The sequence below is a fragment of the Panthera uncia genome, chromosome D4 (genome assembly GCF_023721935.1).
Source record: "Panthera uncia isolate 11264 chromosome D4, Puncia_PCG_1.0, whole genome shotgun sequence".
In the NCBI taxonomy this organism is placed as follows: domain Eukaryota; kingdom Metazoa; phylum Chordata; class Mammalia; order Carnivora; family Felidae; genus Panthera; species Panthera uncia.
Window position 1 is genome coordinate 62,310,640 of NC_064807.1, and position 13,481 is coordinate 62,324,120.

Below are 13,481 nucleotides of genomic sequence, written 5' to 3' on the forward strand. Positions count from 1 at the left end.
AGTTTGCATTCCCACCAACAGTACAAGAGGGTTCCCATGTCTTCACATCCTCTCCAGCATCTATAGTCTCCTGATTTGTTCATTTTAGCTACTCTGACTGGTGTGAGGTAGTATCTGAGTGTGGTTTTGATTTGTATTTCCCTGATGAGGAGTGACGTTGAGCATCTTTTCATGTGCCTGTTGGCCATCTGGATGTCTTCTTTAGAGAAGTGTCTATTCATGTTTTCTGCCATGGCCCGTTATTTGTTAAAAGCTGCTAGAAAATCTGTCACAGACAAGGCTTGAAGTGGAGCTGAAATTATCTTATTTCCTTTTGTTCAATATGTTGTGTTCAAGCTATAGCTTCTGAGATCTCTTTGAGTTCATGGACTGTTCTCTGCTTCTAGGACTCTATGCTGATGTCTAGTGAAGATGTAGGAGTTTTACTTTGCTGAGCTAAGTGTAGTAGGCACTTGGTCTACTCACACTGGTCCTAGATTATACTAGGAAGTACAAAACCAAGCCATTATATTTTACATACCTCAGTTATCTCTGTGGAGAAGTTCTGCTTGGAATCTTTAAAACCGACCAAGAAATAGGGTTCCTAAGTTGGAACTAAGAGAGGTACCCTGGGTGTTTGCCATCTTCAGTATATTATCAAGGGAATTTTCACTAAATCCAGATTCAGGCTAAAATTAGAGCATAAAATTTCTAAGACTTGAGCTGGGTGAAGGTTCTTAGGGCTTTTTTGGCCTTTAGTAGAATAGTCTTAATTACCTGGAACCAGATAGTATCATAAAGTAGATGGTACTTAGGTTTTCCTGAGAAGTTTCAGATCCTTCAACTGTTTCTAATCTCTGTCTCTGTCACTTTCTCTCTCTTTCCTTCCTTACACATACATATACACACACAATTTATTTTTTTAAGATAAATACAGAAGAGTAAAATGGGTATATGCAATGTATGACATAAACAAGAAATATAGGAAGAAAAATAATTGTAAACAATTAAAACTAAATATTCAATATCACCAATCAAGGTAATAAAAATAAAATCAGAGTTACAGAATTTTTCACTTAGCAGATTGATACAAACAGAAGCACAATATAACATTCCATGTTTTCCAGAAAAACAGTTTTTTTCAAGATCCATTAATAGAGTAGAAAGCTTAGATAACCATTGTGGAAGTACTATGACAATATATCAAAATTATTAAAACTCTATGCTTTTTGACACAATCATTTCACCTCTAGGAGTTTATCCTAAGGAAGTTATCATGGATGTGCAAAAAGACTTTTGACAGAGCTCTGAATAAGAATAGCACACATCTGAAAATAAACTAAATGTCCATTAATAGGAACGTAGGAAGCATTTGGTACTATACTTATCTCAGATACCATCAAAATCATGTTTTAAAAATTATATTAAAATTTTAGATCTAAGTTAAACTTCACTGGAATTGAAAACTTCTGCTCTGAAAAACATGGTGCTAAGAGAATCTGAAGACAGAGAGAGAAAGAAAATGTTTACAAAACAAATGTCTGATAAAGGATTTGTATCTAAAATTTTAAAATTCAACAAAAGCCCCAAGAATCCTATTAGTAAATATGTAAAAGAGTTGAATAGATATATCACCAAAGAAGATATATAATTGGAAAATTGGAAAATAACCATATCAAAGTACTTAATTTTTTTCCTTAAGAAATTATAAATTAAAACAAAAATGAGATACCACTGCATACCTGTAAGAAGCCTAATCCAAAAATGACAATACAAGTTCCTGGTAAGGAACCCTCATTCATTGTTGGTAGTAACACAAAATTATACAGCTTCTTTATATACAGTTTAGCTTTGTAAAAAAACACTGAGATGTGTTTTTTTACAAAGCTAAACATAGTCTTACCATATGATCCAGCAGTCATGTTCCTAGATATTAACCAAATTTATCTGAAAACTTTTATCCATGCAAAACCTACAAGCAAATTTTTAATATAGCTTTATTAATTCCAATTATACAGTATTCTGGAAAGTGGTAAAACTATTATGTTTACTACTTTAAATGTGGATATATGATACTTTGTATTTGTCAAAACCCATAGAACCCTACATCACAAAGAGAAAAACCTTATAGTATGTATATATTGTATACATATATAAGTTAAGACATATTCATATATATATTATATATATAAATATAATATATATATGGTCGAAGGATCCAAAAATGCAATACAAAATGTAACAAAATATTCTAGTTGCGTTAAAAAATCTATGAATCAATCTCACTGAATGGGATGGAGGAAAACCTGTTGATTTAAGAAACTTTGGAAATGAATGGAATGTGTAAGACCAAAGGTAAAAAGAACTGCATGGAAGCTTTGTCCTATAGTTGCCAAAGTTTTTTCCTGCAGAGGTAGGAGTTAATAATTCTAATACTGCCATATGTATATATTGGAATTGAACTATTAAGTAAACAGATGGTGGATGGTGAAAGTCCGGTTTCTCACTGTTGGAATGAAGGTTTATAGATTATCAAGGCGAAGAAGCTAGAATGATCCGTGTGTAATGGAGTAGAGTTGGAGTCATTGATAAGAGCTCGTGTTTAATTTAATATACATACTAATGTTTACCTATAGAAATATTTATGGATATGTGTATAAAGAATATGCATACATATATCTCCTTGCTCTATCAGCTAAGAGGGCCTAATGTCTTCTCAGTAGTAGTGAGCACACCTAACACTCAAATCTTGGTTTCTACTACCATTCTCCAATAAAGGAACCAGAGCTCCTAGGAGAAATGACCAGTATGTAAAATATATAAAATGAGGGCTTCTGGGAAGATGGTGGCATAGGAGAATGCTGGGCTCACCGCGTCCTGTGGATCACTTAGATTCCACCCACACCTGCCTAAATAACCCAGAAAATCACCAGAAGACTAGCAGAATGGTTTCTCCTGAGGCAAGCGTAGACAAGAGGCCCACGGAAGAGGGTAGGAAGGGCGGAGAGGCGGTGCCCGCTACACGGACTGGAGGGAGGTAGCCAGGGCAGAGGGACAGCTCGCAGGCCAAGCAGAGACCCCCAGTCTGGTTTGCAAAAGCGGAGGGGCCAGATGGGAGTGTGTTCAGACAGCAAGCGGGACTTAACATCTGGAAGGTTATAAGTTAACAGCTTTGCTTGAGAGCGGGAGGGCTGGAGGACAACAGGAGGGAGAGTTGTTGAGCCCGGACAACAGAGCGCAGCTTGGCGGGGAACAAAGGCGCTCGCCAGCGCCATCTCCCTTGCCCATCCCCCAGCCAAAATCCCAAAGGGAACCAGTTCCTGCCAGGGAACTTGCTTGGACCGCGCAAACACCCAATGCTGTGTTTCTGTGGATCCATCCCTCCGGCGGGTCTGACTCCCTCCTGGTGCCGCAGGGCACCTCCCAAAGCGGATCTCGGACAGAAAAGTGAGCTAAGCCTACCCCTCCGGCCCCTGTGCACCTTGCCCATCCACCCCAGCTAATACGCCAGATCCCCAGCACCACAAGCCTGGCAGTGTGCAAGTAGCCCAGATGGGCCATGCCACCCCACAGTGAATCCCGCCCCTAGGAGAGGGGAAGAGAAGAAACACACACCAGTCTGACTGTGACCCCAGTGGTGGCTGGGGGCAGACATCAGGTCTGACTGTGGCCCCGCCCACCAGCGCAGGTTATTCAAGACAGCACAGAGCAAGTACCCCGCAGTCCCGCACCACTCCAGGGACTATCCAAAATGACGAAGCGGAAGAATTCCCCTCAGAAAAACGTCCAGGAAAAACAAGAGCTAATGAACTGATCAAAAATGACTTAAACAATATAACAGAAAGTGAATTTATAATAATAGTCATAAAATTAATCGTTGGGCTTGAAAATAGTATAAAGGACAGCAGAGAACCTCTTGCTACAGAGATCAAGGGACTAAGGAACAGCCAGGAGGAGCTAAAAAATGCTATCAACGAGCTGCAAAATAAAATGGAGACAACTACTGCTCGGATTGAAGAGGCAGAGGAGAGAATAGGTGAACTAGAAGATAAAATTATGGAAAAAGAAGAAGCTGAGAAAAAGAGAGATAAAAATATCCAGGAGTATGACGGGAAAATTAGAGAACTAAGTGATGCACTAAAGAGAAATAACCTACGCATAATTGGTATTCCAGAGGAGGAAAAGAGAGGGAAAGATGCTGAAGGTGTACTTGAAGAAATTATAGCTGAGAACTTCCCTGATCTGGGGAAGGAAAAAGGCAATGAAATCCAAGAGGCACAGAGAACTCCCTTCAGACGTAACTTGAATTGATCATCTGCACGACATATCATAGTGAAACTGGCAAAATACAAGGATAAAGAGAAAATTCTGAAAGCAGCTAGGAATAAACGTGCTCTAACATATAAAGGAAGACCTATAAGACTCGTGACCAATCTCTCTACTGAAACTTGGCAGGCCAGAAAGGAATGGCAGGAGATCTTCAATGTGATGAACAGAAAATATGCAGCCGAGAATCCTCTATCCAGCAAGTCTGTCATTTAGAACAGAAGGAGAGATAAAGGTCTTCCCAAACAAACAAAAACTGAAGGAATTCGTCACCACTAAACCAATCCTACAAGAGATCCTAAGGGGGATCCTGTGAGACAAAGTACCAGAGACATCGCTACAAGCATGAAACCTATGGGCATCACAATGACTCTAACCCATATCTTTCTATAATTAACACTGAACGTAAATGGACTAAATGTGCCAACCAAAAGACATAGGGTATCAGAATGGATAAAAAAACAAGACCCATCTATTTGCTGTCTACAAGAGACTCATTTTAGACCTGAGGACCTTTCAGATTCAAAGTGAGGGGATGGAGGACTATTTATCATGCTACTGGAAGTCAAAAGAAAGCTGGAGTAGCCATATTTATATCAGACAAACTAGACTTTAAATTAAAGGCTGTAACAAGAGATAAAGAAGGGGATTATATAATAATCACAGGGTCTATCCATCAGGAAGAGCTAACAATTATAAATGTCTATGTGCCAAATACCGGAGCCCCCAAATATATAAAACAATTACTCACAAACATAAGCAACCTTATTGACAAGAATGTGGTAATTACAGGGGTTTTAACACCCCACTTACGGAAATGGATAGATCATCTAGACACAGGGTCAATAAAGAAACAAGGGCCCTGAATGATACATTGGATCAGATGGATTTGACAGATATATTTAGAACTCTGCATCCCAAAGCAACAGAATATACTTTCTTCTCGAGTGCACATGGAACATTCTCCAAGATAGATCACATACTGGGTCACAAAACAGCCCTTCGTAAGTATACAAGAAATGAGATCTTACCATGCATACTTTCAGACCACAACGCTATGAAGCTTGAAATCAACCACAGGAAAAAGGCTGGAAAACCTCCAAAAGCATGGAGGTTAAAGAACACCCTACTAAAGAATGAGTGGGTCAACCAGGCAATTAGAGAAGAAATTAAAAAGTATATGGAAACAAATGAAAATGAAAATACAACAATCCAAACGCTTTGGGATGCAGCAAAGGCAGTCCTGAGAGGAAAGTACATTGCAATCCAAGCCTATCTCAAGAAACAAGAAAAATCCCAAATACAAAATCTAACAGCACACCTAAAGGAAATAGAAGCAGAGCAGCAAAGACACCCCAAACTGAGCAGAAGAAGAGAATAAAGATCAGAGCAGAAATAAACAATACAGAATCTAAAAAAAACTGTAGAGCAGATCAACGAAACCAAGAGTTGGTTTTTTGAAAAAATAAACACAATTGAAAAACCTCTAGCCAGGCTTCTCAAAAAGAAAAGGGAGATGACCAAATAGATAAAATCATTAATGAAAATGGAATTATGACAATTTCCTTTGAAGAAGAATTTCAAATAATTTATATATACTCTCTCTTAAGGAGGTAAGGCAGAACTCTTCACTGTTTAAGTGTGGGCTTCTCATAGTGACCTTCTTCCAAACAGTATGGTGTGGAATTTGGGGTTAGGGGGTTGAGTGGGGGGTAAGACAGAGCAATTCTACAGTGTAGAAAGCTGACAAATACCATCTCAGTCAAGATCTACATAAATAATGCTAAACCACGATGATAGTACTTACTTTTAACTTCACATGATGAAAATATAATTTTACCTCTGGAGTTCCTCTCCAAAACCCATAACATCAACTAATCATAAAAAAAAAATAGGCAAATTACAGAGGGACCTCCTATGAAATATCCCCCAAATTGTCAAGGTCACCAAAACCAACAAAAATCTGAGAAATTGTCCTTTCAAGAATTGCCTAAGAAGTAACATGACTAAATGTAATACAGTGTCTTCGATGTGATGCTTGAACAGAAATAGGAAGTTGGTACAGACTTTAGTTAATAATATTAGCAATACTTGTACATCAATTTAAGTAAATATACCATAATGAAAGATGTTGATATAAGGGGAAACAGTGCTGAATTTTTGGGACCTTTCTTTACTAACTGCAATTTTTGTATAAACTGAAAACTATTCCAAATTAAAGTTCTTTAAAAATTATCCTAAAATAATTTTATTTACATTCAGAAATAATATTTAATATGTAGACGAGAACTGCTAAGTATAATAATATGGCATCTCTATACATTTGTGTATACCTGTATCTCTCTATTTGTATACACCTATTTTCATTGGTGAAGGAAATATTACAATTAATTTTTAAAGTCTAATTGGAAATATATATGAAACTAGATGTCAGACAACAAATTATCAACAATTATTATCTCTGGGTGGCTGAATTTTGCAAAAAATAAATACATCTGGTGTTATAAAATGAGCATGTTTTCTGCATAACCAGTAAGCAACACAAAAAGTTATTACAAGGAAGAGGAAAAATAATGCATGTATCAAAATCAGCCTTCTCCTGAGAGTTATTTTGTTCTAGCAATAACACAGTAGTTGTTTAGATTAACCTTGCTTCCCTCCTACTTTCAGTGTATCTAGCTCTCTTGCCATATTATAATATCTCCAGAGACAACCTTCCATTTTTACAGAAACTTCAATTACATACTAACCCTGATAATTTCTCTGAAGATATATTCTCCCTGGGACCTGTATACAGAGTTTTCTACCATTCCCTCCAGGAATTCTAAGGCACATAAGGGACAATGATCTTCCTACTCTTGCCCTAGACCAAATAATCATACAACCACATTGTGTGTGCGCACACACATTTTTTTTTTTTTTTTTTTGGTCTCCTCTTCAAACCATGCCAGAAAAATCAGAATGGTCTTTTGAAATGGTGGTGATATAACTCAGTGAGAGAATATCCAGTTTGGGAGAAGATAAGACATGTATTCTATCCAACAACTGAATGGCTAGCAACAGCCACTTAGGAGGCTGAAAACTTCCTATGAAGGCCAAGTCAGAGTCTGACACTACCAAGTACAGTAACTGCCAGGAGCAACTTGGCTTTGGAAAAATCATTTTACTGGCAATGAACTCAATTTTCAGTTACTGGATAAGTCAGTTTTGCTGACTCATCTATTTCTCTAGTTTCCTGATAGATATTATATTTCATTGTTTTTCTGTGTTATTTGACAAAATCTCACTTCTAAATCATACTTTTAGAAGTTATGGCTGCTCTGTTCCAAGTAAATAAATCTTTAATAATTATATTTTGAGCTCACATTCCAAATATGAAAACTTTGAAAATCTGATCAATTCCCCAAGTCATAGTCAGTAAAAGTCAATGCATCTAATTAAAATTTTCCAATAGACGGAAAATATTAACTTTATTTTCAATGGTAGCGATTCTTTATAAAAAATCAATGGCATTGATTTTTTCTGAATATTCAATACTTATTAATAGTTAGCCATTAGAATCTGTAAGAATGTTAACCATACAAGTTAAACTAAGAGGAGGACTGTGGAGATTCACTTTGACCTATCATGTTGAGTGCTTACTATATACCAAGCACTATGCTAAGTGCTTTTTATGAATCATCTCATTTCACTAACACCCTACAAAGTATTAATTTCACATTATAAGGGAGGAAACTGTGGATATAGAGATTATATAACTTGACTCAAGTTGTACATAGAGCAAATGGAAAAGCCAGAGTTTGGACCTAGGCACTTTTTTTAAAAAGTTTATTTATTTATTTTGAGAGACAGTGAGAGCAGGGGAGAGGGGCAGAGAGAGAGAGACAGAGAGAGAGAGAGGATCTTAAGAATCAAGTCTGACGGAGCACCTGGGTGGCTCAGCTGGTTAAGCATCTGACTCTTAATTTCAGCTTAGGTCATGATCTCAAGGTTTGTGAGTTCAAGCCCCATGTTGGGCTCTGTGATGACAGTGTGGAGCCTGCGTGGGATTCTCTGTCTCCCTTTCTCTATGCTCCTCCCCCACTCTCTCTCTCTCTCCCTCTCTAAATAAATAAATAAACACTAAAGGGAAAGAAAAAGAAAAGAATCGCATGACCTAAGCTGAAATCAAGAGCTGGATGCCTAACCAACTGAGCCACCCAGGCACCCCAGACTTAGTTTTATTTCAAAAATCAAACTCCTAACCATAATTTGAAGGCTATAAAATTGGTGATATCAAATAGAAATATAAAATACTGAATTCAAGACTGACTTGTTGAGATGTAGTTCTTTGAAAATTAAAAAGCATTATTCAAAAGTTGCTTGGGATAAAGATCAAAGACACTGATTACCAGCACTTTTATTGAGTTTATGGTAAATGTTCTACATCATGAAAATAATATAAACACTAAGAGCTTTCATAGTTTTATTTCATAGCATTTCACAATGACTGTTTGAAGAAGTTATATTTCTTACATACATTTTAAAGTTGCAGAAATCAAGGATTAGAAGAGTCATGTAACTTCCCAAAGTTACAAAGCTAGTAAGTGCCAGAGACAGGAATTAAGTTCTAAAGAGAAATGGAAGCTTGCACCTTAATGACCGTATCACACTGCAATCTCTAAGTTCAGTGCTACTGAAGGATACAGGCAATCTACTGTATTTGTACAGCTACCTGCTGAAGTCCTACATTTAGTGAAAAGCCACAGAACTCTCTAATAGAGAAACTTACAAATTAGTATTTCCAGAAGACTATTTTTTTTCAATTGGAAAGGTCATTTTCTTCTTACCTTTCAAAGATATGCTTGGAAATTTTATTCTAAACAAAAAAGTTTGGGTCTGATATATCTTTACTGCTTATGATATGAGGAAAATGGATTAGTGAAGCCTTCTACTTACATTTCAGAGTCTGTAGTCTAGCAGATAAGATGACCATTTCCTCTTCATCATTTTTCCAATAAGAAAAAAAAAAAGCTGCCAGATAAACACGTAAATCTATGCCTATATGGCAGCTTTCCTCTAGCAAGAGATATTATTGCCATATCAAGGTCTTTCTGAACAGAAAGTCACAAGTTAAGCTAAATTTCAATATGAAGAATTTTCAAATTTTCAAAATTGTGTTGATCATTGCTTAAAATACAAAAACAAAAATACCCTACCAGCTGAAAAACCCAATTTAACTGCCAAAATTCATTAAAAAATAGTTGTGGGAATGTGTTTTTATTCTTTACCTCAAGTGTAATTGAAATGCTATTTTTTCAGTTAGTTCATTTATTCATCTTTTTGACAAATAGTTTTAAACACTTAATAAATGTGAGGTACAGTACTATCAGACAGAAATGCTTTCAATGTGTTTATAAACTGGTGGTGTTCTTTGACTCATAAAAACCAGCAACTAAAATTATATTTGTTGAGAAGATAGAGAAATCTTAAGGTTAAAGTTGAATGCTTAAGGAATAAATAGATCCTAAATAATTTAACAATGTTATAACTGAAACAAATACCACTTTTATTGTTTCTTTGTTATTTTTATCTATACTTTTAACAAAGATATCAGCCTCTTAAATAAAGGCAGTTGTAAACTTTGATATAATAAGGTATTTTACTCTGGCAAATATTGTCATGTAATGGAGATCTGTAGTCAAATATAATTAGTTGTCTTGGGTAGAAACTTTTATTATATTTGAGAGAGATGTCATTTTTTGTGGAAATTCCAATAATAGGAAAAAAAGGCCCATTTGACATTATATTTCAATTGCCAGCTAGTTATACATTTAAAATTTCTTATCAACATATGTAATAGCATTTCCAAATTTAGCATAAATCTTTGGTTTCATAAAACAAATTACACACCATTAAACACAGTTTATAGTACTCTCAACCATATAGGAAGGCCATTTATCAGAGTAAAGCTAAGATAACTGCCTAGATTTCATTCTTTTGCTTTGATGGGACATCTAGCTATGGCCTATCTGATAGTAAAGGATTATTAAACACACACACACACACACACACACACACACACACACACACACACAGAGGGGCACTGTGTGACTCAATTGGTTAAGTGTCCAACTTCGGCTCATGTCATGATCTCACAGTTTATGAGTTCCAGCCCCGCAGAGGGCTCAGCACTGACAGCTTGAAGCCTGGAGACTGCTTTGGATTCTCTGTCTCCCTCTCTCTCTACCGTTCCCACATGTGCACATGTTCTCTCTCTCAAAAATAAATAAAATTTTTAAAAAAGAACATTCATATAAAAAGATCTTGGGGGTACAAGCAAATATGAAAATGTGTTAAAATAAAAAACAAAACAAAAAATATTATTTATAATTAAATTTTGTCCTCTAATATTCACCGATTACTATGTTAAAATCAATGAAATATCCATATCCAACCCTTCATCCTGCTCTGTAAAATATTTCATTATCTAAAACTTTGTGTGTAAACTGATGTCAGAGAAGATTTGAGAAGAAAAAAAAATGGACCAAACCAAAGTTTGCTGAAGGGATAGTTCTGTGTTCATTCTCTAGGGAGGCTACAGCTTATGCACACCAATTTTTTCCCCTACACTAATTTATAAAAAGTACTCTTTGGATGTATAAATGACTCCTTACTGTTTTTTATTACAGCAGCGTATCAAACTAGGGTCTAGGAATCATGAAGCCAAGACATACAAGGGGGGCTGTAATAAATAACCATGCTAACCCTAAAAGAATGTTTATAGAATATTATCAAAGTATTCCATTTGCTCAGAAAATTTTGAACAAGTACTCTATTTTATGCACATTGCCATACAGTGGGTACACAATGATGGATACAATATAATCTCTACATCCAAGGCTTCCCAGGTTAATGGAAGATATGAAGGCAAATTATTACACTTGCTCTATCTTCAGTACTTGAACAATTAAGGTAAGAGGTTATGCAACACTTCTTGGAGAAGCCGATCATATGTTATCTAAAATGATGACTAGAACTAGATCAGTTCCACTAAAATTATCTACTTAACTTAAAATTTTAGCTCAATAGGGGCACTTGTACCCCAATGTTTATAGCAGCACTTTCAACAATAGCCAAATTATGGAAAGAACCTAAATGCCCATCACTGATGAATGGATAAAGAAATTGTGGTTTATATATACAATGGAATACTACTTGGCAATGAGAAAGAATGAAATCTGGCCTTTTATAGCAACGTGGATAGAACTGGAGAATGTTATGCTAAGTGAAATAAGTCATACAGAGAAAGACACATACCATATGTTTTCACTCTTATGTGGATCCTGAGAAACTTAACAGAAGACCATGGGGGAGGGGAAGGGAAAAAAAAAAGTTAGAGAGGAAGGAAGCCAAACTATATGAGACTCTTAAAAACTGAGAATAAACTGAGAGCTCATGGGAGGTGGGAGGGAGGGGAAAGTGGGTGATGGGTATTGAGGAAGGCATGTGTTGGGATGAGCACTGGCTGTTGTATGGAAACCAATTTGACAATAAATTTCATATTAAAAAAAATTTAGCTCAGATGATGCACTGGAGGACTATTTGCAACTCCTCAATAGTTTCTCAGCATATGAAAAGGTGAATTCATTGCAGAACTTTTTCTTTTTAGGTATAAATATTGGGCTGAATATCTCTTTATTTGTAAATACTCCAGACAGAGTAGAGAATTTTTACAGAAGTATTTGCTCAGAACATTTTTTAGCTATGTTGTGGAGACCAGCATTTATATTTACTTCATATACTATTCAATAAAGAGTGATCAACAGGGTCATGTTGTAATGTGAGATATCAGGAACTCATTCACACTAAAAAATATAAGTGAACTTTCTATCCTGCTTAGCTTTCTTCAGAAAAACACATATAGGGCTTTAAGTGATTGCTGATAATAAAGATCAATTTTCTCTAGTAGTTTTATTTCAGCTACTAAAAATTTAACTTGAGACACTGAAAAGATAAGGAAGAGGAGATACATATCTCGATTTATCCAGATCATAAATGGACCTTATATATTTTCCTTAACTGAAATATTTTTAAAGTATATTACCAAAGAACGAAATTCTGGCATGGATGACCTTGAAGACATTATGTTAAGTGATAAAAACCAATCACCAGAGGACAAATATTGTATGACTCCACTTAGATGAGGTACCTCATAGTGTAATTTATAGAGACAGAAAGTGGAATGGTGGTTTCCAGGAGCTGGAAGGAGAGAGAAATGGGGAGTGAGTATTTAATGGGTGGAGAATTTCAGTTTGGGAAGATGAAAAAGTTCTGAGATGGATAGTGGTGATATTTGTAGAACAATTAAATGCCACAGAACTGTACACTTAAAAATGGCTAAAGACAGGGGCGCCTGGGTGGCGCAGTCGGTTAAGCGTCCGACTTCAGCCAGGTCACGATCTCGCGGTCCCGTGAGTTCAAGCCCCGCGTCAGGCTCTGGGCTGATGGCTCGGAGCCTGGAGCCTGTTTCCGATTCTGTGTCTCCCTCTCTCTCTGCCCCTCCCCCGTTCATGCTCTGTCTGTCTCTGTCCCAAAAATAAAATTAAAAAAAAAAAAAAACGTTGAAAAAAAAATGGCTAAAGACAAAGAAAACTCATGAAAGAATAAATCTCACTGGAAAGGTAAATATATAGTAAAGGTAGTGGAGTGATCACTTATAAAACTAGTATAAGGTTAAAGACAAGAGTAAGTAAAAATAACTATGATTAAAATAATTAGGTAAGGGATACACAAGATAAAAAGATGTAAAATGTGACATCAAAAACAAAATGTGGAGGGGTGGAGTAAAAATGTTGAGCTTTAGAATGTGATCAAACCTAAGGTGTTATCAATTTAAAATAGACTGTTACAGATATAAATTTATATATAAGCCTCATGGTAACCACAAAGCAAAAATCTATTACAAATACACAAAAGTTAAAGACAAAGGAAAATAAGCATACTATTAAAGAAGGTCATCAACTCTCAAAGAAGAGAGTAAGAGAGGAACTACAAAAAACATCCAGAAAACAGGGGGTACCTGGACGACTTAGTCAGTTGAGCATCTGATTCTTGATTTCGGCTCAAGTCATGATCTCAGGGTTTGTGAGGTGAAGCCTCACGTCAGGCTCTGCTCTGACAGCACAAAGCCTGCT